Below are 24,083 nucleotides of genomic sequence, written 5' to 3' on the forward strand. Positions count from 1 at the left end.
AGCCTTGTCTACCGCGTCTGCGGTTTCGCTCTGCTCAGTCTTGTCTACCGCGTCTGCAGTTTCGTTCTGCTTAGCCTTGTCTACCGCGTCTGCGGTTTCGCTCTGCTCAGCCTTGTCTACTGCGTCTGCGGTTTTGCTCTGCTCAGCCTTGTCTACCGCGTCTGCGGTTTCGCTCTGCTCAGCCTTGTCTACCGCGTCTGCGGTTTCGCTCTGCTCAGCCTTGTCTACCGCATCTGCGGTTTCGCTCTGCTCAGCCTTGTCTACCGCGTCTGCGGTTTCGCTCTGCTCAGCCTTGTCTACCGCGTCTGCGGTTTCGCTCTGCTCAGCCTTGTCTACCGCGTCTGCGCTTTTGCTCTGCTCAGCCTTGTCTACCGCGTCTGCGGTTTCGCTCTGCTCAGCCTTGTCTACCGCGTCTGCGGTTTCGCTCTGCTCAGCTTTGTCTACCGCATCTGCAGTTTCGCTCTGCTCAGCCTTGTCTACCGTGTCTGCGATTTCGCTCTGCTCAGCCTTGTCTACCGCGTCTGCGGTTTTGCTCTGCTCAGCCCTGTCCACCGCGTCTGTGGTTTTTCTCTGCTCAGGCTTATCCACCGCGTCTGCGGTTTTGCTCTGCTCAGCCTTGTCTACCGCGTCTGCGGTTTCGCTCTGCTCAGCCTTGTCTACCGCATCTGCGGTTTCGTTCTGCTTAGCCTTGTCTACTGCGTCTGCGGTTTCGCTCTGCTCAGCCTTGTCTACCACGTCTGCGGTTTCGCTCTGCTCAGCCTTGTCTACCGCGTCTGCTGTTTCGCTCTGCTCAGCCTTGTCTACCACATCTGCGGTTTTGCTCTGCTCAGCCTTGTCTACCGAGTCTGCGGTTTCGCTCTGCTCAGCCTTGTCTACCACGTCTGTGGTTTTGCTCTGCTCAGCCCTGTCCACCGCATCTGTGGTTTCGCTCTGCTCAGCCTTGTCCACCGCGCCTGTGGTTTTGCTCTGCTCGGCCTTGTCCACCGCGTCTGCGGTTTTGCTCTGCTCGGCCTTGCCTACCGCACCTGCTGTTTCGCTTTGCTCTGCTTGATTACCGGTTCTGCTGCTCTGAACCCGTCTCCCAGTCTGTACTGGACCCTACCCAGCCTGCACTCTAGCCTGCCTGTTCCTGTATTCCCCGGTGTGGGTCAACAGCCGTGTCCGGGGTCTGACCTGGAGTGACACCTGGTCCCTTTGCTCGGTTCCTCCCTGGTGCACTGGCGTCGTATGCCGTTGTGCGACCTTGGTCGGATCGAGCAGATACTTAGTTACGCCCCTCCAGGCACTCTCTGGTACATGGCACAGTGGAATCACTAATCACGCACACACCAGTCAGCCCGGGCGTGTGCATTACAAAGACACAACGGGGTGCAGTCTTCAAGTATTTACTCACAGTTATCAAGATGCTCCAGGTTACAATGGCCAGGTTATAACCGCCCACGTCATCCTGTGTCCTCCGGGGAAGTGATCCAGCCAACTCTCAGATAATTTGGGTGCACTTGAACTGGACCCCTTTCTTATGTAACTTCCAAAGTCGTCTCTCTCTGCGCTGGCTCTCTCTCTCCTGCCCTGCACCATACACACAGTGTCCCGAGCCAGTGGCCGCAGGCCTTGATGGGAGACGTCCTTTCTGTCCCCTTTGTCCTATATGGCAACCTTTTCAGCGATTGTGTGTGGATTTTGGCTACGGCACATGAAGATACTGCAACCTCCGGTTTGCTAGCTGAGTTTTGCAGTCCTCCACTAGTCTGGGGTCGGTCCCCTACTGCGGCCTGATCCCTCCATGATCAGTGTGAACTCGGGTGCACGGGTGTCATCCCGCACTCGCCGTGCCCCTAGGATCCCTTCTATCTCTGGAGCCATCCTCACTGCTCCTGGGTTCTCTCCTCACTCTCCTCCTGGGCCTCTCTGACTGGGCTATACTCCTCACTCACTGAACTCCTCTGGAACTCCTAACTCCTTCTAGATGTTTCTACCCTTGCTTTTATACGGTTCTGTCAGTGCTCCCCTAAACTACTTCCTCCACCCACCTCCTCTACTTAGTTCCACCCTCCTAACAGGGACCAGGCCTGTGCTCTCCCTTAGGAGTTATCTTGACCTTCCCTTATGAAGTGGTGTAGTGTTGGATGTGAGTGTTTGGGTCCCGGGTAGTGCTCCCTCCTTACCTGATAGTGGGGTACCACACCTCTAGCAGAGATGCAGTACCTCTGTGGCAACTGGACCCGCAGGGGTGCTGGAAATATATTGCTTTGCCTCTGACAAGAGCTGTTTTAAGATGGACACTGGAAGAACACTTTAACCTCTCCATACCTAATACACAATGTCTCCCTCCCTCTACTCTGACTTTGTCTTCAGCTCTGAAAAGAGCTATTTTTTGGTGGTATTATGGAGCTAGTGAGCGGCTCCATTAAACACAGAACTAGTATACACTGCAGGTAGCCCTTAAAAGGGCTTTTGTTTTATCAAGAGGCCTAAACACTCTCCCTAGCAGCTCAACGATCTCTTCCTATGCTTGTAGAATGCAGGCTCCAGACGCAATGTGCACAAAATGGCAGCGGCAGGGCTTAAACAGACCCTATGATGCTGGGCAGCCAGCCAATCACAGTAATGCCACAACCAAGATGTCTGCGGCATTACTGTGATTGGTTAAGAAGCCCAGCATGTTTAGTGGAAAGGAGGGGCCAAAACTGCAGGGCGGGACATCCGAATATAGCGAGGCGCTTACACAAATACTCGCAATTTAGCGAGTAACCCGAATACCGTACTATCCGTGCGAATAGTAACGAATACACTCGCTCATCACTAGCCAGTACCACATACAGAAGAGCTGCCGATTCCAAAAGAAACAGAAACATTTTCAGTTGAGTCAAGTGAGGAAGAAGAGGGTGCTTGGTGTCATGATGCTCCTGCATCCAGCACTTGGCGTCAAAATTGGCATATTACCAGGATAAGCTGTGTTTCCTGTTAGGCAAAGCTTTCTCCAAGTAGAAGCTGGATGGATGTCTGACCAGGAGGCTCCTCTATGCTCCTTGCAAGTTCAATGTTGCTCCACCTATTCCAGCTCTACCGCTACAAGTAGACCTTACAACAGCTGAATATATGACAATATAGATCAGATGTTTTATCAGCCACTTCCCTTGAACCAGTGGGAAGAACTGGCCTAATTTGCCATGAGCATACTTTCTTATCCAGCCTGACAGAGATTGTATTAACAGAAACAAGAGGCTTTGCCACGCCCAAGTGGACCAGATTGTCATCCACTAATTACATCTACAAAATGAATCAGGCATTGAAGAACACCTGAGCAATGCGTGCAACTAGTTTCTTCATACAGGAGGCGTCTTGAAGCTGTCATCACCAACAAAGCCTTTTGTATGAAGTATTAGATAAATTTCAGTAAGCATGTTCAATACTTTTTCCATGTGTCATTTCTCCTTATTACACATAATTTCTTTGTCTGTGTGGATTGGATGTTGGTGTTTTTGTTATTGACATCTGGTGAAAATGTCATGTCAATAGCACCTTTAGAAATATATTTGCTTAGAAAATTAGTGATGTGTTCAATATTTATTTCACCCTCTGTATCCTGCCTGTCCATCATGTTCCATACTGTTCTGCTGCTGGGAACCTTACCTTCACAGGGTAATACATAAAATTCCTCTAAAAAGGTGAACATTGGACCATTTGATAAAAATGCATTGCTTCAAAAAAGATTATAAAAAGGGACAATCTTTTGAGGCCTTGTTAAACGCCTTTTCTTCTTTCTTTTCAAAATGAAGAGTTAACATTTTTGAACATCTTGTCAAAAGCCATTGCATCTTCACAAGCCTACAAGCACTGTCTTTGTGCAGTGGGCAAAAAATGTACAATTTTTACAACAAAAATGTTACTGCTGGCAATAAAAGTCAGGTTTGCTGTCACGGTTAATATGTCATTGCTTCTTCATAATTTTTTATGAAAATGAAGGTAACCATATTGTCTAGTTGCTGTGTGCATGAAATGGATTATCCAGAAAAGGATGATCCAACCAGGTTCAGGTGGAACAAAGGCTTGGGTAGGGGAATTCCCACATTAAGCACCTGTCTTCAAAATTTTTACTTGTCTTATCCCTTAGAAGTCTGTCAGTGGGCCCAAAGCATTTCATGATTTACAAAATGGGTGATCCAACCAAGCTTGGTCTGTACTATACATCAAGTCAGATGAATTTCCTCAATAGGCCTCTGTGCTCTATTGAGCTATTGTCAAGGAAGTTTCAGCCACTCTCCAGACTTGCAAAAACAGAATGACCTGTGTGATCTTTTGACATGCAGAAGTAGTGCTGTTGCTTTAAAAGCATCCAGCAACTATTAGAAGTAACATAAGCACAGGAGACAGGAAGTGTTGTGCTCCAGAAGCATCCAGCAACTAGAGGGGTTAACACATTCACAGGAGACAGGGAGTGTTTTAGCAGAGCTCCAGGGGGATTGTGGGGAAGTTGTTTACTGTCTGGCTAGAGCCGAAGAGAAAGGTGGTGTATAATCTGCATCTCACAGAAGGCAAGGGAACAGAATTCAGGTCAGGATCGAAGCTAAACACAGGTCAGATAATACTCCCTACTGTTAGCTCAGGAAGTCTATTGGGCAGAAAGATAAGGACTGGAAGGAATCCTGTCATAGGGATCATCTCCCTCATCAGACCCCCCTTCCCCCTTCATCTCCATGCACGATAAAGAATGCTGTGTACTATTGAGTCCTTGTGAAGGAAAAGCCTGTGGCTGTGTATGCATTAAAACTGTGCTGTACTGTGCTACTGGATAGACTGTGTACTGCTGTGCTGCGAAGGAGATTGTACTATTGTTACTGGAGCCTGTTGCTCAAAGAGACACTTAAATTGCACTAGCCGTGCCTCATTAAATGTTACTGTTCTATCGTTTGAGGATTCTTGTCAAATGTGTCTGGTCAGCAATTGAATCTATCCTGTGCCTGAGAGAAGCTGCAACCTATGGTCGCCCTGAGTAACGGTTCCCCCAGGATTCCAACGAATTCATGTAACCGGTCTTGCTCCTATCTGAACTTTGGCGGCATACGTGTAACAATCTCAAAAAAGGGATAATTCAAGAAGCATAAAATGGCTGTTAGTGCAGTGTGTTATTAAATAGTTTATTTGTTATCACCGGTGACTACTAAAAATGAGTGGATATGACAAAATTCTAATTTGTCAAATCATGCAGGAAATTCCTGGGAAATTCAATGCATAGTAAACTTATTCTCCATGAATTGAATGTCTCTTAGTATGCTCTGTGGTCTCTCTAGACCTCAGAGCATATTAAAGGTTAGATGTAAAAAATTAAAAAAACATACTCACCTCACCATTCAGGCCCCTATGTTGTTCGCTGCCCGCATCCTGTCCCCAGAACCCCCTCTTCTTTCTCCTGCTGCAAGTCTCCTCTCCTGGCCTGTCACTCTAGACCGAGACTTCGGTGCTTGACCTGGCCTATAATGTGCAATGACCAAGTGGTATGCCAATGATTATATACATACATGCATGATCCCACGTGGCCAGCTACAGTCATTGCACAAGTAAAATCTGTCTTGACATATCTGCATATGAGCAAACATGACTATGCAATACCATGAGTTATGAACATAATATTATGTTATGCTTCCACTTGTAATTAAGATAAGAGGGTTTGAGCTCCTTCAAATAATATCACGCTGCCACTGATGTATATAAATGTATCCCTCCCATAAGTGTGGCAGATATTAATGGGTTTGCTCCTGCATTGTACCCACAGACTCAAGAATTCAAGTGGTGGGAGAGTGAAGGACATTAGCAGGTGTAGGTTCCACATATGCTGATCTAAAATGCACAATGTACGGCATCTAAATGTGATGTGACATACAGTATATCATATATTATATTGAGATTAAATAAGACTGAGATATTTTACTGAGACTTGTTATTTGCAGTTAATACTTTCTAAAGTATATTCTGTTATTATAATTTTATTTTGTGAATAATTAGCAGTCCATTGGTGTCACTTGGTTATGGGTAAATAGCTAAATACAAATCTGTGGGATATCAGCATAGTTTCTGTCATGGGGATACCGTGACAGAGAGGGCCAGAAGACCATGGTGTCTGGTTTCACTAACTCATACACTGGTTAGAAGTACTTCAACATCATATTAAACAGTGTAGGCTTTTTCTTTGCTAGCAGTGCAAGGGTAATCTGTTCAGTTGAAGCTCCTGGAGCTTTCCTACCTTTATGGTCTCAGCTGTTGAGTGTTGGCCACTCCCCTCTGCTATATATGCTTACTCCTGGCACTTAGGGATTGCCAGTGTTAGTTCTTGCTGGCTAGTTCTGGAGTTGGAGGTATAGTTCGTGATTGGAGTTGGCATTTGGAGATTTGTTCAGAAAATTGTTGCTTGGAGTTTTGTTTGCATGCACATCCTCATCCTCTCCTATTTAATTTCTTCTTCCTTTAACTCCCTTGTGTCCCACTCTGTTGTTTTGTGAGCGTATTTTGCATGGTTGGTATTTTCATTCATCCCTGTCTGTCATCCCTTGTTTGTCTGATTAGTGTGTTCCTATACACTGCTGCTTTCTACTACCCTGTGTGGGGGAGGTGACAGATTAGGGTTGATATAGGAGCATAGCAATGCATGTGAAACTGGCATATCCACCTTCAAGAGTAATCCAGGGGGCAGGAATAGACTACGGTACCCCTAGTTCTAGGGACCTGGTTAGCGCCCATAGTCTCAAAGTCATTGCGTGACAGTTTCATCACCAAATAAATTACACATTAACCTTTATGGGGGGCTTTTTGGTCTTGATTCCATTTTTCAGAGTAATAGAGTCCCATCACTGTCTACAGGTGCTCTATCACCACTCTGAGAAGTGACCTCAGCTGTGTTCATTGGAAAAGAATCATGCACTACTGGTTTAATTTCTGTCTCTGCTGAAGGTACATTGCATGAAGGGAGATCTGTTACAGTATCTAAAAGTTAATGTCTCGGTTCCAAGGTTACTGAATCTAACTGTTGAACATGGGACAAACTCGGGGGCATTAGCATTCAACTGAGTGGTACTTTCTGTGTTTGTAAGAAGATCCTGCCCTGGTATTATTTCTGAAAAGAAGTAATCTAAATTCAAGTCATCATCATTGTCATACTCCCTAGGCTAGAGGTCATTTGTGTGCGCTAGTGCATTTAAACTGTGCTGTATTAGGCTATTGGAAGGTCTGTGTGCTACTGGATAGACTGTGTACTATTGTGCTACCAAGGAAACTGTATTGCTGTACTGGAGCGTGTTGCTTAAAGAACATTTACATTTCACTGGCCGTGCTGTAAGAATAAATGTGACTGTTCAACTGTTTATGAAGATTCGTGTCAGATGTGTCTGGTCAGCAATTGAATATATTGTGTGCCTGAGAGAAGCTGCAGCCTATGGTCGCCCTGAGTAATGGTTCCCCCAGGATTTCAAAGAATTCATGAAACCCGTCTCGCCCTATCTGAACCTAGCGGCGTGCGTGTAACATTTCACATTTCAGTCCTTGCCAGAATGAATTCTTCTGCGTAAACCACAGTGAATGAAGAAATGTTCCACCAGGACTCTGGCAACTGTGGTAGCTTGTTCATCCTTGGTCGGAAATGCTTGAGCATATCTGACATAATGGTCTGTTTCCACCAACTCACTGCTGATGCCACCTTCTTCAGATTTAATGGATAGAAAGTTAATGCAAACCAAGTCTATGGGACCATGGCTTTCTATATGTCCCAAAGGAGTAGCCCTGGTGGCAAAGTCTTTTTTCTGTAAACATCTTAAACAGGAATGGTAATAGTCCTCCACATCTTGCTTTATACAGGGCCAGTGGAAACAATCTCTTACTAGGCTTAAAATATTCTCATAGCCAAAATGACCATACAGTATCCATCATGTAAAGTTATAAGAATATTGTCTTTGTTTTTCTGCGTGAGCATCAGCTGCCATTTCTCCATGTCAGCAGTATTTGTTGCTTGTCTTTACACTAAGCCAGGGGTCCTCAAACTACGGCCCGCGGGCCACATGCGGCCCACGGAAGACTTTTATCCGGCCCGCCGGGCTATGGGCGGAGGAGAGGAGAGCGGTGTCAGCGCCTGCCCTTCTCTCCCACTTGCTCAGGGCCCCGGCAGGCGGATACTTACCTCTCCCCGTGCCTCTGCAGATCCGCTGTCTTCCTGCTCTGCGCTTCCTGTGAGGTCTCAGGTCAGAGGGTGCAGTGACGTCTTTACACCGCGCCCTCCCGAGTGTCGTCACAGGCAGCGCAGAGCAGGACAACGCCGCCGCGACGCTGGAGTCCAGACCAGAGCAGCGGCAGCAGGTGAGGAGGAGTGAGGTGAGTATTGGATTTTTTTTTTTAATGTATGGAGGCATAGGTCATTATATGGGGGGGTGACATCCTGCAAGGGGTATAATATGGGGGGGTGACATCCTGCATGGGGCATTATGTGGGGGGGTGACATGCTGCATGTGGCATTATATGGGGGGGTGACATGCTGCATGGGGCATTATATGGGGGGTGACATGCTCAGTGGGGCATTATATGGGGGGGTGACATGCTGCATGGGGCATTATATGGGGGGGTGACATGCTGCATGGGGCATTATAAAGACAGGGGAGTGATATCCTGCATGGGGCATTATATGGGGGGTGACATCCTGCATGGGGCATAATATGGGGGGTGACATCCTGCATGGGGCATTATATGGGGGGTGACATCCTGCATGGGGCATTATATGGGGGGTGACATCCTGCATGGGGCATTATATGGGTGGGAGGGACATCCTGCATGGGGCATTATATGGGGGGAAAGGGACATCCTGCATGGGGCATAATATGGGGGGGTGACATGCTGCATGGGGCATAATATGGGGGGGTGACATGCTGCATGGGGCATTATATGGGGGGGTGACATGCTGCATGGGGCATTATATGGGGGGGTGACATGCTGCATGGGGCATTATATGGGGGTGGCATCCAGCATGGGGCATTATAAGGGGGGAACAGCCTGCATGGGGCATTATAAGGGGTGGAACAGCCTGCCTATTGGGAACATTTACCTGCCCATTGAGGACCTATGCTGCATATTGGGGATATTTACCTGCCTATTGGGGACATTTACCTGCCTATTGGGGACATTTACCTGCCTATTGGGGACCTATGCTGCCTATTGGGTACATTTACCTGACTATTGGGGACCTATGCTGCCTATTGGGGACATTTACCTGCCTATTGTGGACATTTACCTGCCTATTGGGGATATTTACCTGCCTATTGAGGACCGATGCTGCCTATTGGGGACATTTACGTGCCTATTGAGGACCTATGCTGCCTATTGGGTACAGTTACCTACCTATTGAAATACCGGTTGATTTAACTTTACTTGTTCTTCATTTTAAATATTGTATTTGTTCCTGCATTGTTTTTTTTACTACAAAATAAGATATGTGCAGTGTGCATAGTAATTTGTTCATAATTTTTTTTAAAAACTATATTCCAGCCCTCCAATGGTCTGAGGGACCGTGAACTTGTAAGGGACTCAGGGTAGTAGTTATGGCGAGGGGCTGATGTGTTCCCATACGCTGGTCCCCTGACAAAGATAAAAGTCCCAATTTTCCCTTGTTGTGTGCGGTGCAGGACACTCACATCTGGATCATAGATCTCTGCCGTCTTCAGTCTTCTCATCTCAGGAACGGCCGCACACACATTTAAGGAGTTCTGTTCCATTTTATAAAAAAGAACTTTACTAGAATATTTGTAAATATCTTCATACAGCACATAACATTGCATACCGACTCCACCAGGGTCACCGTTCGATACACCGAACGTATAGATGTTCAGTGTCCATTTGTCCCGAGTTGTCCCTTTCATAGCGAACACTCCTGGTCTATAAGACCCTTGCAGTAGTAAGAGTCAGAAATATTGACTGTTTCCCGTCCGGCTTCCCCTTCTCTGAAGCCTTGTGGAGACACAACTCACTGTGAATCCTATGGACCGTAGGTCCCGAACGTACGGAAATGTCTGTTCAGAGTGTCTGAGTACACGTTCTTCTCTGTTGGACAACTTGTGCCAAAGGTGCCCCCTGGACCACCAACTGTACTTGTCTTACATCTTTCTCTCTTTCCCAGGAACTCACTGCAACCAGGAAACTGCTCTCTGATCCACTGAATCTGCTCCTCCCACACTCAGCAGCTCCCAAATTCCTTAACCCTTTCCTACACTACCCTCTACTAACATGTAGGGCAATTAATCATTAAACCTTTTCATATTGCAAACAGGATATGGCATTATATGTACACATACAGACAAGGTGCATGACCAGGACCTGGTCACCCTTGTACATTTCCTCCCTCCTTAAACATGGTCGTCCCGACCATGAGAACACCTGCAAAGACACCAATGTACATTTTAAAATTTCAACCACAGTTATATATAAAATACACAATATTTCAACACGTTGTCATCAATCTTCGACCTCGGTCCCACTCGGTTGGGACCCTGGAACATGGAGTTCAAGTTCTTTTAAATATGAGTCCGTAGGACCCCGATCCCCTTGCTCCTGGGACCTCAAAAAAAAAAAAAAAAGTCCACCACAGGCCCGCTGACCAACAACTCCTGCTCTGACAGTCCTGAAGCAGTGACCCAGCTCGATCTTCGGGTTGTCCTGACAGTTTCTCCCCCTCCCTCCTTTTACTGAGTATGGTCCCGTTGAGGACCACGAACCGCTCGACAGTTCTTATACTAGGACACAGTCCATGATGCATTTGCACACAGTCCCGTAATTAACCCTTTTAGGGTTCAGTCCCGTAATCCAGCAGGGGAATGCGCAAACGTGCGCAACAAAACTTGGAGAGGGGGGATAACACACATACAAAGTTACACTCGGCCGTCCGGCCAGCACCAGTTGCCCTTTAAGAGACGTGGAACAGTCTCTATTGGTGACCACATCCTTGGCCACTTCCGGTCATCACCAGGCTGAACAGGGGCTCCTGCCCCTAGGAACGCAGAACAGTTCCTTCTCTTCTTCCTTGCAACGAGCACAACTAGATGCTTTTAAAGCAGCCACTCACTCAGGGATTCCCCTGGGACCACCATAGTGGGCCACTCCCTGGCCTTGGATATAGATGATGGTGGTCTCTGAGGATGTATCACTGGAGACCGATCCTCCACTGTTGCTCCGGCTCCTCGTCTGCAATGCTGACAGGCTCGGGCACTCCGACCGTATGCTTCCCTGAGTACCGGCCGTTGCTCCCAATGACTCCAGCGCAGGGGATCCCCCTCTGGAGGTTACACTGTCATTTTGGCCCACAGCCAGTTGTACTGCGGCCACTACCATCGGCCGCACAGGCCGATTCATCGCCTGGTCCTCTCTGTCAGACAGAACGGTGACGGTCACTGCATACGGGCCTCAGGGCCCATGCTCTTTAACAAACTCAACCCGGCTACCCATAAACAAGAGACTGGGGGTGTCAACAGACCCTTGATTGACATAGACCTTCTCGCCGGTCCCCACTTCCTGTATGAACCTGTAGCCGCGGGACACATCGAAATGCCGCACGATGCCGCTAGTCATCCGGCCGGACATTGCTCCTCCCCCCGGCCTCCGCAGCTCTTCGCGGATGCGGCGCTCCCGCCTCTTTTTCTCCGCGATTACCTCGGCGATCCACCGAGTCTCCTCTTCCCCAGGGGCTCTTACTACTTCCTGGTAAGAAGGGGGTTGGGAGCTGGGGACAGGGCCCGCATCGGGACTCACCGCTACCACGGTCATCGGGGCCGGCTCGCCGTCACTTTATGGCACCTCCGCGGTCATTGCTTCTCCGGCCGCTTCCTCCTGGACCGCTTCCTGATTCTCTCTGGGGCTTGCGACCACGAGCCCCTTTAAGGCCTTTGCAAGGGAGACGGCATCCTCACGCGCATCGTGGAAGGGGTACCAGCCGGGTACGAATGGTAAGCCGCTCTCTACGGGATAGTCATGGAGGTCAAAGACCCCCCAGCGGCCTCCTGGGCGTCCCTCCTTCTCTTCGCGCTCCCTGCGCCGGCTCCACTCCATTCTTCCACAGCCACCTCGATGAGACATGTTGCTCTGCTGCTCCAGCTTCACTGTCTCTCCCAGCAATGGCGCCGCACTGCTCACCACACGAGGTCTTCCTTCTAAACTCCGCCCGTCCATGGGTGGAGCTGCCTTCGGTAATTCTTCCCACTCTGTCTCTGGGGTTTTCAATGGTAGGCGGAACTTCTTCTTCCTTCGCCGCGCCCACCGTGGGCGGATACCACTCACAGGGGGCCGTAATCTCCATCTGGGCCGGCGTTCATACCATACTGCTTTCCGCGCCGTTTTGTGCTCAGGACGCCCACGATGGGCGGGACCTTCGCCAATCTCCACGCCATCCTCCGCCTTCTTTGGACTCACGTTACCGGCCACCATCTTGGCATCGCCATGTTCATCCGCAATCTCATTACGTACACTTTTTAATTCTCTCCGCTGCATTTGTTTATCTTCAGGCGCCTCATCTGCGCCGCGGGTCTTCTCCACCCCGCTCTCTTCATGCAAGGTACTCGCATCCTGCCGACTACGCCAATTTTGTAAGGGACTCAGGGTAGTAGTTATGGCGAGGGGCTGATGTGTTCCCATACCCTGGTCCCCTGACAAAGATAAAAGTCCCAATTTTCCCTTGTTGTGTGTGTGGTGCAGGACACTCACATCTGGATCATAGATCTCTGCCGTCTTCAGTCTTCTCATCTCAGGAACGGCCGCACACACATTTAAGGAGTTCTGTTCCATTTTATAAAAAAGAACTTTACTAGAACATTTGTAAATATCTTCATACAGCACATAACATTGCATACCGACTCCACCAGGGTCACCGTTCGATACACCGCACGTATAGATGTTCAGTGTCCATTTGTCCCGAGTTGTCCCTTTCATAGCAAACACTCCTGGTCTATAAGACCCTTGCAGTAGTAAGAGTCCCTGTACTGACTGTTTCCCGTCCGGCTTCCCCTTCTCTGAAGGCTTGTGGAGACACAACTCACTGTGAATCCTATGGACTGTAGGTCCCGAACGTACGGAAACGTCTGTTCAGAGTGTCTGAGTACAGGTTCTTCTCTGCTGGACAACTTGTGCCAAAGGTGCCCCCTGGACCACCAACTGTACTTGTCTTACATCTTTCTCTCTTTCCCAGGAACTCACTGCAACCAGGAAACTGCTCTCTGATCCACTGAATCTGCTCCTCCCACACTCAGCAGCTCCCAAATTCCTTAACCCTTTCCTACACTACCCTCTACTAACATGTAGGGCAATTAATCATAAAACCTTTTCATATTGCAAACAGGATATGGCATTATATGTACACATACAGACAAGGTGCATGACCAGGTCCTGGTCACCCTCTTACAAACTGGCCCCCTGTTTAAAAAGTTTGAGGACCCCTGCACTAAGCCATCACATAAATGCAACCTATCCGTCTCATTTGTAAGCATAAGCAACCCTGATAGAGGATATGAATCAGTTAAGTATATCAACTTGTCGTTTACTCAAAGCTTCTATGGTAACATGACAAAAAAGGTCCTCACTCTGATCCTTCTTGAGGCCTCCATTGCTCAAGACTGGCATAGTTGAAATTGAACCTGTCAGCTGATACATGCTGATTAATCTGTGGATAGTTTTTCTCTGATGGAGACAAGCTTTTACTTATAATAGCAATTGACCTTAATTTCTGGTTATGCTCCTGATGCCAGCCATCACTCTTGCCTTCAATGCTATTGTCTATATGGATTATATATGGCTTAGTTGTATAAGCGTAGGCTAACATACGTGCATGGGTAATTCAGCTGATCAAAATCCTGGTGTACATCTATCTTCTTTGGTCTCTTTTGCCCACCTCTGTCTTCCAGGCTTGACTACATTGATTTCCTCTGAGTTTTCTCTGTCAACATCATTTTGCAAAAGCTGGTTAAAAGACATGCCACTTTGGAGAATCCTTGCACAAATGTTCTATAACATCCACAGAAACCTGGAAAAGACTGAAGCTCAGTGATGGTTTTGGGCTTGGGTCAAGAGGATACAACTTCAATCTAGCTGAAGTCAGTTCCTATACTATGTGCATACACCACATGACCTACATAGGCTACTGAAGACTGACAGGATTGACACTTTTCTTGAGACCCTTTCCGGCCTTCTTCATGCAATCTGTCTAAAATCTTTAAAAGTTGTTCCTCAAATGTCCTGCCATTGCTACCAGATTTTGAACCCTTAGCATCTAACATTACATCTTCCTCGCTGATATTTTTAATTAATTGATTATACATAAGTGAGATCATGAGTAGTGATGAGCGAGCACTAAAATGCTCTGGTACTCATTGCTCAGGTAGAGCAAATTGGAATGCTCAAGTGCTCGATCCGAGTAACGAGCCCAATCTAACTCTATGGGAAACTCGAGCATTTTTCCGGCGGCTCCCCCCAGAGGTCTGCAGAGGGCCTAAAAATTTCCCAAATTGCACACACACAACAGCGGAAGAAGCAGTGGTGTCATCCGCAGACACTGTTTCTGGACACTGGGGTTCGGCCCACTTAGTCGGGTGCTTCGCTGCCATGTGGTCAGGCTGCTAGTTTTTCTACATCTGCTGATGCTGGCCTGGCAGGTGGTGCAAATGGCCTTTTTGAGGTTATCTGCAGAGTCTTTAAAAAACAACCAGATTCGGGAAGACATAACAGTTGTACTGGCAACTTCCGTCACGTTGGCATTACAAGGAACGCTTTCCCGCCTTGTATCTGTAGCCCCAACACTGCTTCATGCCTGTTGTGGTGCTATGCCTCCCTCCCCCTGTGTGCTGCTGTCCTCACACTGTATGTCCCCTCGTCAGGTTGGGTCAGATACTATATCATCCACCACCTCGTCTTTCACTTCCGCACCCTGATCCTCCTCCTGACAATCTGGCAATTGTGTCTCATCATCATCATCATCCACCTCTTGCGACATTAATTTCACTTTCCCACCGTTGCCTTCATGTGAGCGTGGCTGCTCAAATATTTGGGCATCACTACACGCGTTCTCCTCTTGGCTCACTTGAAGCTGGCCAGGCGAGAAGCCCGTATCTACAAATGGAAAAGTGAACAGCTCTTCTGAGTGGCCAAGTGTGGGATCAGTTGTCTCCGGGCACTTGGCATGATGGGAGGAAGGAGGATCAGGGTGAGGAATATGCGGTCCAGACTCACAGCTACTGAGACTTGACCGTATGGAAGACAGGGTGGTAGTGGTGGTGGCAAAGTGACTGGAAGCATTATCTGCTATCCAACCAACAACCTTTTGACACTGCTTTGGGTTCAATAGTGGTGTACTGTGGTCCCCTAGTAATTGGGACAGGAAGGTCGAGTGACAAGATGTGAGAGTTTGTTGTGGCACAATTTCAGCTTGCCCGTGGCCATGTCCTCGGCCTCTGTATGCACCATCATCATCACGTCCACTTCCCCGTCCCTTGCCACGCACCTTGCCCATTTTAAATGGAGGACAATATTTTCCACGTTCACGAGAAATGGCTGATTTTGGAACGCAGTTATATATGATACGTCTGACAGAGAACCAATGTTTTAAATAGCAGGCCTGTAATTTACTAATACTATTCTTCACAGACACCTAGTGTGAATAGCTTGAATGACACATTGCAACGAAATGAAAATGGAAAAAAAGGCTGATTTTGGAACACTGTTATATACAGTTAGGTCCATATATATTTGGACAGAGACAACATTTTTCTAATTTTGGTTCTAGACATTACCACAATGAATTTTAAACAAAACAATTCAGATGCAGCTGAAGTTCAGACTTTCAGCTTTCATTTGAGGGTATCCACATTAAAATTGGATGAAGGGTTTAGGAGTTTCAGCTCCTTAACATGTGCCACCCTGTTTTAAAGGGACCAAAAGTAATTGGACAGATTAAATAATTGTAAATAAAATGTTCATTTCTAGTACTTGGTGGAAAACTCTTTGTTGGCAATGACTGCCTGAAGTCTTGAACTCATGGACATCACCAGACGCTGTGTTTCCTCCTTTTTGATGCTCTGCCAGGCCTTCACTGCGGTGGTTTTCAGTTGCTGTTTGTTTGTGGGCCTTTCTGTCTGAAGTTTAGTCTTTAACAAGTGAAATGCATGCTCAATTGGGTTGAGATCAGGTGACTGACTTGGCAATTCAAGAATATTCCACTTCTTTGCTTTAATAAACTCCTTGGTTGCTTTGGCTTTATGTTTTGGGTCATTGTCCATCTGTAGTATGAAACAATGACCAATCAGTTTGGCTGCATTTGGCTGGATCTGAGCACACAGTATGGCTCTGAATACGTTAGAATTCATTCGGCTGCTTCTGTCCTGTGTCACATCATCAATAAACACTAGTGACCCAGTGCCACTGGCAGCCATGCATGCTCAAGCCATCACACTGCCTCCGCCGTGTTTTACAGATGATGTGGTATGCTTTGGATCATGAGCTGTACCACGCCTTCGCCATACTTTTCTCTTTCCATCATTCTGGTAGAGGTTGATCTTGGTTTCATCTGTCCAAAGAATGTTCTTCCAGAACTGTGCTACCTTTTTTAGATGTTTTTTAGCAAAGTCCAGTCTAGCCTTTTTATTCTTGATGCTTATGAGTGGCTTGCACCGTGCAGTGAACCCTCTGTATTTACTTTCATGCAGTCTTCTCTTTATGGCAGATTTGGGTATTGATACGCCTACCTCCTGGAGAGTGTTGTTCACTTGGTTGGCTGCTGTGAAGGGGTTTCTCTTCACCATGGAGATGATTCTGCGATCATCCACCACTGTTGTCTTCCGTGGGCGCCCAGGTCTTTTTGCATTGATGAGTTCACCAGTGCTTTCTTTCTTAATCAGGATGTACCAAACTGTAGATTTTGCCACTTCTAATATTGTAGCAATTTCTCGGATGGGTTTTTTCTGTTTTTGCACCTTAAGGATGGCTTGTTTCAACGGCATTGAGAGCTCCTTTGACCGCATGTTTACTTCACAGCAAAACCTTCCAAATGCAAGCACCACACCTCAAATCAACTCCAGGCCTTTTATCTGCTTAATTGAGAATGACATAACGAAGGGATTGCCCACACCTGTCCATGAAATAGCCTTGGAGTCAATTGTCCAATTACTTTTGGTCCCTTTAAAAACAGGGTGGCATATGTTAAGGAGCTGAAACTCCTAAACCCTTCATCCAATTTTAATGTGGATACCCTCAAATGAATGCTGAAAGTCTGAACTTCAACTGTATCTGAATTGTTTTGTTTAAAATTCATTGTGGTAATGTCCAGAACCAAAATTAGAAAAATGTTGTCTCTGTCCAAATATATATGGACCTAGCTATTTGATATGCTTGACAGAGAACCACGGTTTTAAATAGCAGGCCTGTAATTTACTAATATTATTCTACACAGAGACCTAGTGTGAATAGCTTGACCGACACACTGCAACAGAATGGAAAAGGAGGACAATATTTTCCATGTTCAGTTCAAATTTCTGGATTTTTATCGCTGAAATATGGAACAGATCGGGTTGTATTCTGCAGTGCTAACAAGCAAATGCAACAGAGAAATGGTGTACTCTGGATTGCTTTTTAAGCAAATAACCAGCATTAAGATAAAAAAAAAATTCCCCTGGCCCCTGATATCTAGGGCTATGTCTACAAATATCTGTAATTATTACAGCAACAGCAAGCAGGATGTTCAATGGACCCTCCTGCGCTATATGTACTGCAGTCTGCCAAATACACTGCCTGCCTGCCTAGCACTGATTATATGCAGCTGGATTAGTCCGCAGAAGGACTGTTAGTTCAGATATATATATATATATATATATATATATATATATATATATATATACACTACAGTTCAAAAGTTTGGGGTCATTTAGAAATTTAATTATTTTTTAAAGAAATGCACATTTTTTTAATGAAGCTAACATTAAATGAATCAGAAATACACTCTATACATTGTTAATGTGGTAAACGACTATTCTAGCTGCAAACGTCTTGTTTTTATTGCAATATCCACATAAGTATATAAAGGCCCATTTCCAACAACCACCACTCCAGTGTATTAATGGTACATTGTGTTTGCTAACTGTGTAAGAAGGCTAATGGATGTTTAGAAAACCCTAGAAAACCCTTTCACAAGTATGTTAGCCCAGCTGAAAATGGTTTGGCTGATTTGAGAAGCTATAAAATTGACCATCCTTTGAGCTAGTTGAGAATCTTGAGCATTACATTTGTTTGTTCTATGAAACTCTCAAAATGGCCAGAAAAAGAGAACTTTGATGTGAAACTCGACAGTCTATTCTTGTTCATAGAAATGAAGGCTATTCCATGCGAGAAATTGCAAGAAACTGAAGATTTCCTACAACGGTGTGTACTGCTCCCTTCAGAGGAGAGCACAAACAGGCTCTAACCAGAGTAGAAAGAGAAGTGGGAGGCCCCGCTGCACAACTGAGCAACAAGACAAGTACATTGGAGTCTCTAGTTTGAGAAATCAACACCTCACAGCTCTTCAACTGGCAACTTCATTAAATAGTACACGCAAAGCATCAGTGTCAACATCTACAGTGAAAAGGCGACTCCGGGATGTTGGCCTTCAGGGCAAAGTGGCAAAGAAAAAGCCATATCTGAGACTGGCTAATAAAAGGAAAAGATTAATATGGGCAAAAGAACACAGACATTGGACAGAGGAAGATTGGAAAAAAGTTTTATGGACAGACGAATCAAAGTTTGAGGTGTTTGGATCACACAGAAGAACATTTGTGAGACGCAGAACAACTTAAAAGATGCTGGAAGAGTGCCTGACACCATCTGTCAAGCATGGTGGGGGTAATGTGATGGTCTGCAGTTGCTTTGGTGCTGGTAAAGTGGGAGATTTGTACAAGGTAAATTTGATTTTGAATAAGGAAGGCTATCATTCCATTTTGCAACGCCATGCCATACCCTGTGGACAGCGCTTGATTGAAGCCAATTTCATCCTACAACAGGACAATGGCCCAAAGAACACCTCCAAATTATGTATGAACTATTTAAGGAAGAAGCAGGCAGCTGGTATTCTATCTGTAATGGAGTGGCCAGCGCAGTCACCTGATCTCAACCCCATTGAGCTGTTGTGGGAGCAGCTTGACCATATGGTGCGCAAAAAGTGCCCATCAAGCCAATCCAACTTGTGGGAGGGGCTTCAGGAAGCATGGGGTGAAATTTCTCAAGATTACCTCAGCAAATTAACTGCTAGAATGCCAAAGGTCTGCAATGCTGTCATTGCTGCAAGGGAGCATTCTTTGACAAAAGCAAAGTTTGAAGGAGAAAATGATTCTTTCTAATAAAAATCATTATTTCTAACCTTGTCAATGTCTGGACTATATTTTCTAATCATTTTGCAACTCATTTGATAAATAAAAGTATGAGTTTTCATTGAAAACACAAAATTGTCTGGGTGACCCCAAACTTTTGAACGATAGTGTATATGTTGTGGAATACCTATACTAACTATAAACAAGCAAATCTCTTCCTGACGCAGCAGCAGCTCTCCCTACTCTGCCTGTTTCCGGGGTAAACTGTGACGAGCATAGCGGCGCCCGGTCTTATATAGACCTGATGATGCTGTGCGGCCAGCCAATCACTGTAATGTCCACAACCAACATGGCTACGGCATTACAGTGCGTGGCATGCAATTCCTGCATGTTCATTGCATGTGCATGCAAAGAAGGGACCTGAGTTCCCGCTTGAGCAACCCAGAAATACTCACCGAGCGCCGAGCTTCTCGAGCACCGTGATGCTCGGACGAGTACTGAGCAGTGGCGAGTGACGCGCCCAGGGGATGGGGACGACTCGGCGCCTGGGCCTTGTTGTTAGTTTTGGGGGATGTCACGGTGGCCGGCTCACAGGGCCTTACCCTGGGGTCACTCTTAAAAGCAAGAAATGGTGGGGGAAAGGTGTATGGGAAAGGGGAAATTGTTCATGACGCCACCCGTGGTGTCTGGTGAGGATCACCAGCGCTGCTACAGTCCTCTGAGGCCGGTGGTCAGGCAGCTTAGTTGGTGCGGCTCCCCACAGGTGGAGCGGGGCCTCAGGGCAGCGTAGAAGAAGGGATGCAGGATAGAGCGTTGGCGGGTGCAGTGTCGCGGGGAAAAGAACAGACAGAGTCAATATTTGAAGTCATCCAAGTCTTTACTCACGGTGGTGCTTTCTCAGCTCAGAGCTTCTCTCTGCTGTCACACGGCGAGCTGCAGCCGCCAGGGTGGGGTTCAGCACTTTCCAGGTAGTTCAGGAGTGCTTGATAGGACCACCGCTCTAATGTTTTCCTCTCCTGTTGTACTTCTCCCGCCTTGTGTCCCCCATTGTATCCCATACGGGTACTGCGATGTCCTTGATGGGTAGCGTGTAGCTCCCGGACCGGCAGGGTGCCCTTCTTGGTTACTAGTGGTGAGAACTTGGAGTAAGGCCGGGTCCCTCTGGATGAACTCAGATTAGGGAATACAGGTGGCGACTCCGCTCCGTCCGTATCCCCCTGGGATCCACATAAGCCTCCGGACTTTTCCGACAGAGACGTGAAGCGCAAAGTCAGATAATCGGGGACTGGTACCCCCTCTTGCGGCAGGGTCTCTCTGGCAGGGCCAGAATAAGGTATGCAGGTGGCGACTCCGCTCCGTCCGCACCCCCTGAGATCCTTTCGCCTGTGGAGCCTAACTCCTCTGCTCCCCTCCTGGGCCTTCTTGGTTGGACTCTGACTGGGGACAGAGCCGGTTTTAACTCTGCCCCTATCCCCCGTCTCGAGGCCTGAGACCGGGAACCGTGGACCCTGAGGCGGCTGCAGCCTTGTGCTGACCTGCCGTCCCAAAGACCCACGACTAAAGACCCGTTTCTTAAAATGGCCTCCAGTTATATATGATTCTATTAAGTGCTAAAGTAAAGTGCTTCCTCCACCCTCACTCACTACATGGTTCCCCCTAACTTTGGTTCCCCCCAACTCCACCATTCCGGACCAGGGCAGCACTATGGTGCTTTTAGGCCCCCTTCAAAACTGGAGTGGTGTAGTGTTGAGTGTGTGGTTGGGGTCCTGTGAGGCGCTCTATTCTTACCTTGGAGAGGAGATACCACACCTCATTCTGAGGTGCAGTACCCCTGTGGCGACTGAACCCTCAGGGGCGCCACACGAGCACGTTCGTTCATCACTAATCATGAGATGTGTTCCTTGCATAGGTTGGTTTACTCTTGCTTGGCCCACCATTTTTGGCTTGAGTCCTTTCTCTAACAATATCTGGTGCTAAGTCTTATCTAGGCATTAAATGTACAATAATTGGAGAGCTTCTCAGGCTTCTTTTGATACATATGTTCAAACTGATAAAGAAGTTCTGTTGCTTTTTTCATTCTAACAAATACATCTTGAAAAGCGTTTAGATAATCATGAAGGGATTATTCTTGTTTGCTAAATTTAGATTATGAATTATATTTGCAGCTAATCCTTTTAAACTTTCAGAAAATCTTTGTTTCTTATGTGCTTCAGGAATATCCTAATCATCTAAAAATTCTATAGCCTAATCCACCCATGTCTCAAAGTTCTCTTCCCCTGTAGGATCAGGCTGAATACTTGAAAAGAATTGCAGCTTGCGATAGCCAAACTCATGATATGAAGGGTCATACTTAATGCACCTTTCTACTAAATCACCCAAAGCAAGATTTGTGGACCTATGGGTGGCATTGATGCAGGTGGTATATGCTTTCTTATTGTTGGTAAACCCACTGGCTTAGTTGGCCTTTGTCAGGAGCAGCACTCTGCTTGTCAACAATTGTCAGGACAGTCAAACAATTCACTGAAGATTGATGGACAAGGCAACGACTACTATTGCTACTAGACAGGTTATTGGGTGCTTCTCAGTGAACGTATAGTATATAAACATCTGGTTCCAATACATGGGTGTATATATACAGTATATCTATCTATGGATAGCTAGCTAGCTAGCTAGCTAGCTAGCTAGCTAGATAGATAGATAGATAGCTAGATAGATAGATAGATAGATAGATAGATAGATAGATAGATAGATAGATAGATAGATAGATAGATAGATAGATAGATAGATAGATAGAAATGATGTGGAGCCTCATGAGGCTTCAGGGATATGGAGTGAAAATCCTAGACGAGCCCTCAGATTTAACCTACCCGTTATTGTGGTTGATAGTAATGGGTACAACACAGTATACTTTAAAGAACATTAACAGCAAATAGGGATACTTAGTAAAATATCACAAGCTTTTAAAATTCCTGTATAATATCTGATATATGTCTCATCACCTATAGATGCCATACAGCATTATAAAAGGGCCAATCTATGCATCAAGAATTTATTTGTAATCTTTGCATTGGTGCACATACTTCCAAAATAATTGATGTACAGTCTCTATAAATGGTCATGGGCAGTTGGGGTACCCAGCATAGAAGCTGCTATTAAAAGTGTGGTCTAAAATTAGCATATTTTAATCCTAAATGCTTATTTAATGTAATAATCGAATTGCTTTTCTAATATACTTTAATTAAAAAGTCCTCACCACTCTCTATCTATCAAAGTGCTTTATTTTATTTTACCAACTTCTTGTTTGATCACACTTAGTTTCAGAATGCCTAGTTCATGCTGGGATACTCAAAGGAGATGTCATCAGGAGTAAGGTGCTGCATTCACTGCCGCAGCCTCTGTCCCCACTCTGAAATGAAGTGTCATCAGTGATGTCCGTTTCAGGGGCTTGGCTAGTCATTGCTCTACTGAGTTTGTGTTGATTGTCAATTCATATGTATGCTCAGTAGAATCTTGTCACTGTACAATATTCTATTTAATGCACAGTGACAGTGCACTACATCACCAGCTCTGATGAGAAGTGACAAGCCAGCAAAAGAGTGCACTGTCAGTGTGCATTGTAAGGAGATAAACCTTAGCCCGTAGGGACGGGCTGCACCTCAATGGGGAGGGTGCAGCGGTGCTGGGGAAGAAGATGGCTAATAGGTTGGAGGAGTTTTTAAACTAGAGACGGGGGGGGGAAACCAAGGAAATAGGTGGGATGTGAGGCAAGCAAGGGGGAAGGGGAGAAGTGAATATAATGAGGGTGGAGAGGGGGGTGGGGATAGTACAGTTAGATCGTTAGAGAAGAATAGGATGCTAAATAACCCCAAAGTTTTATCTTGCATGCTAACCAACGCAAGAAGCCTGACCAATAAGGCGGATGAGCTGTGGGCGCTTATATCGGAGGAGAGGTATGACATCGTAGGTATAACAGAGACTTGGCTAGACGATAGCTACGACTGGGCGGTAAATTTATTAGATTATAGTTTATTTAGAAGGGACCGGAAACAGGGGAAAGGCGGAGGAGTCTGCTTATATGTAAAGTCATGTCTAAAACCCAGACTAAGGGAAGATATAAGAGAGGGAGAAGAGGGGGTCGAGTCCATGTGGGTAGAGATAGAGGGGGCAAAAAATAATAATAAAATATTACTGGGGGTCTGCTATAAGCCACCAAATATAACAGAGGAGAATGAGAATCTGCTATTAGGACAAATAGACAAAGTAGCAAAACATAATGAAGTGATTGTAATGGGGGATTTCAACTACCCGGATATTGACTGGAAAACAGAAACCTGTAGATCTCAGAAAGGAAAAAGGTTCTTGACAAATATTAAGGATAATTATCTCTCCCAACTAGTGCAGGAACCAACGAGAGGGAAGGCCGTGTTGGACTTAATATTGACTAATAGGCCTGATAGAATAACTGAGGTACAGATAGGGGGGCACCTGGGTAATAGCGATCATAATATTATCGACTTCAAAATGCCCTTCAGTAGGGTTATCAATAAGGGAACAACAAAAACATTAAACTTTAGGAGGGCGAAGTTTGATCAGCTGATAGAAAACCTTCAACTTATTGACTGGGACAAAGTACTTAATCAATGGAATACGAATAGTAAATGGGAAACCTTCAAAAGAATTCTGAATACTCAGTGCGAGAGGTATATACCGTATGGGAATAAAAGGGCCAGAAATAAGAGGAAACCA

Source organism: Phyllobates terribilis, unplaced genomic scaffold (genome assembly GCF_046119375.1).
Source record: "Phyllobates terribilis strain yellow unplaced genomic scaffold, ASM4611937v1 Scaffold_2__4_contigs__length_985480577, whole genome shotgun sequence".
Classification (NCBI taxonomy): Eukaryota; Metazoa; Chordata; class Amphibia; order Anura; family Dendrobatidae; genus Phyllobates; species Phyllobates terribilis.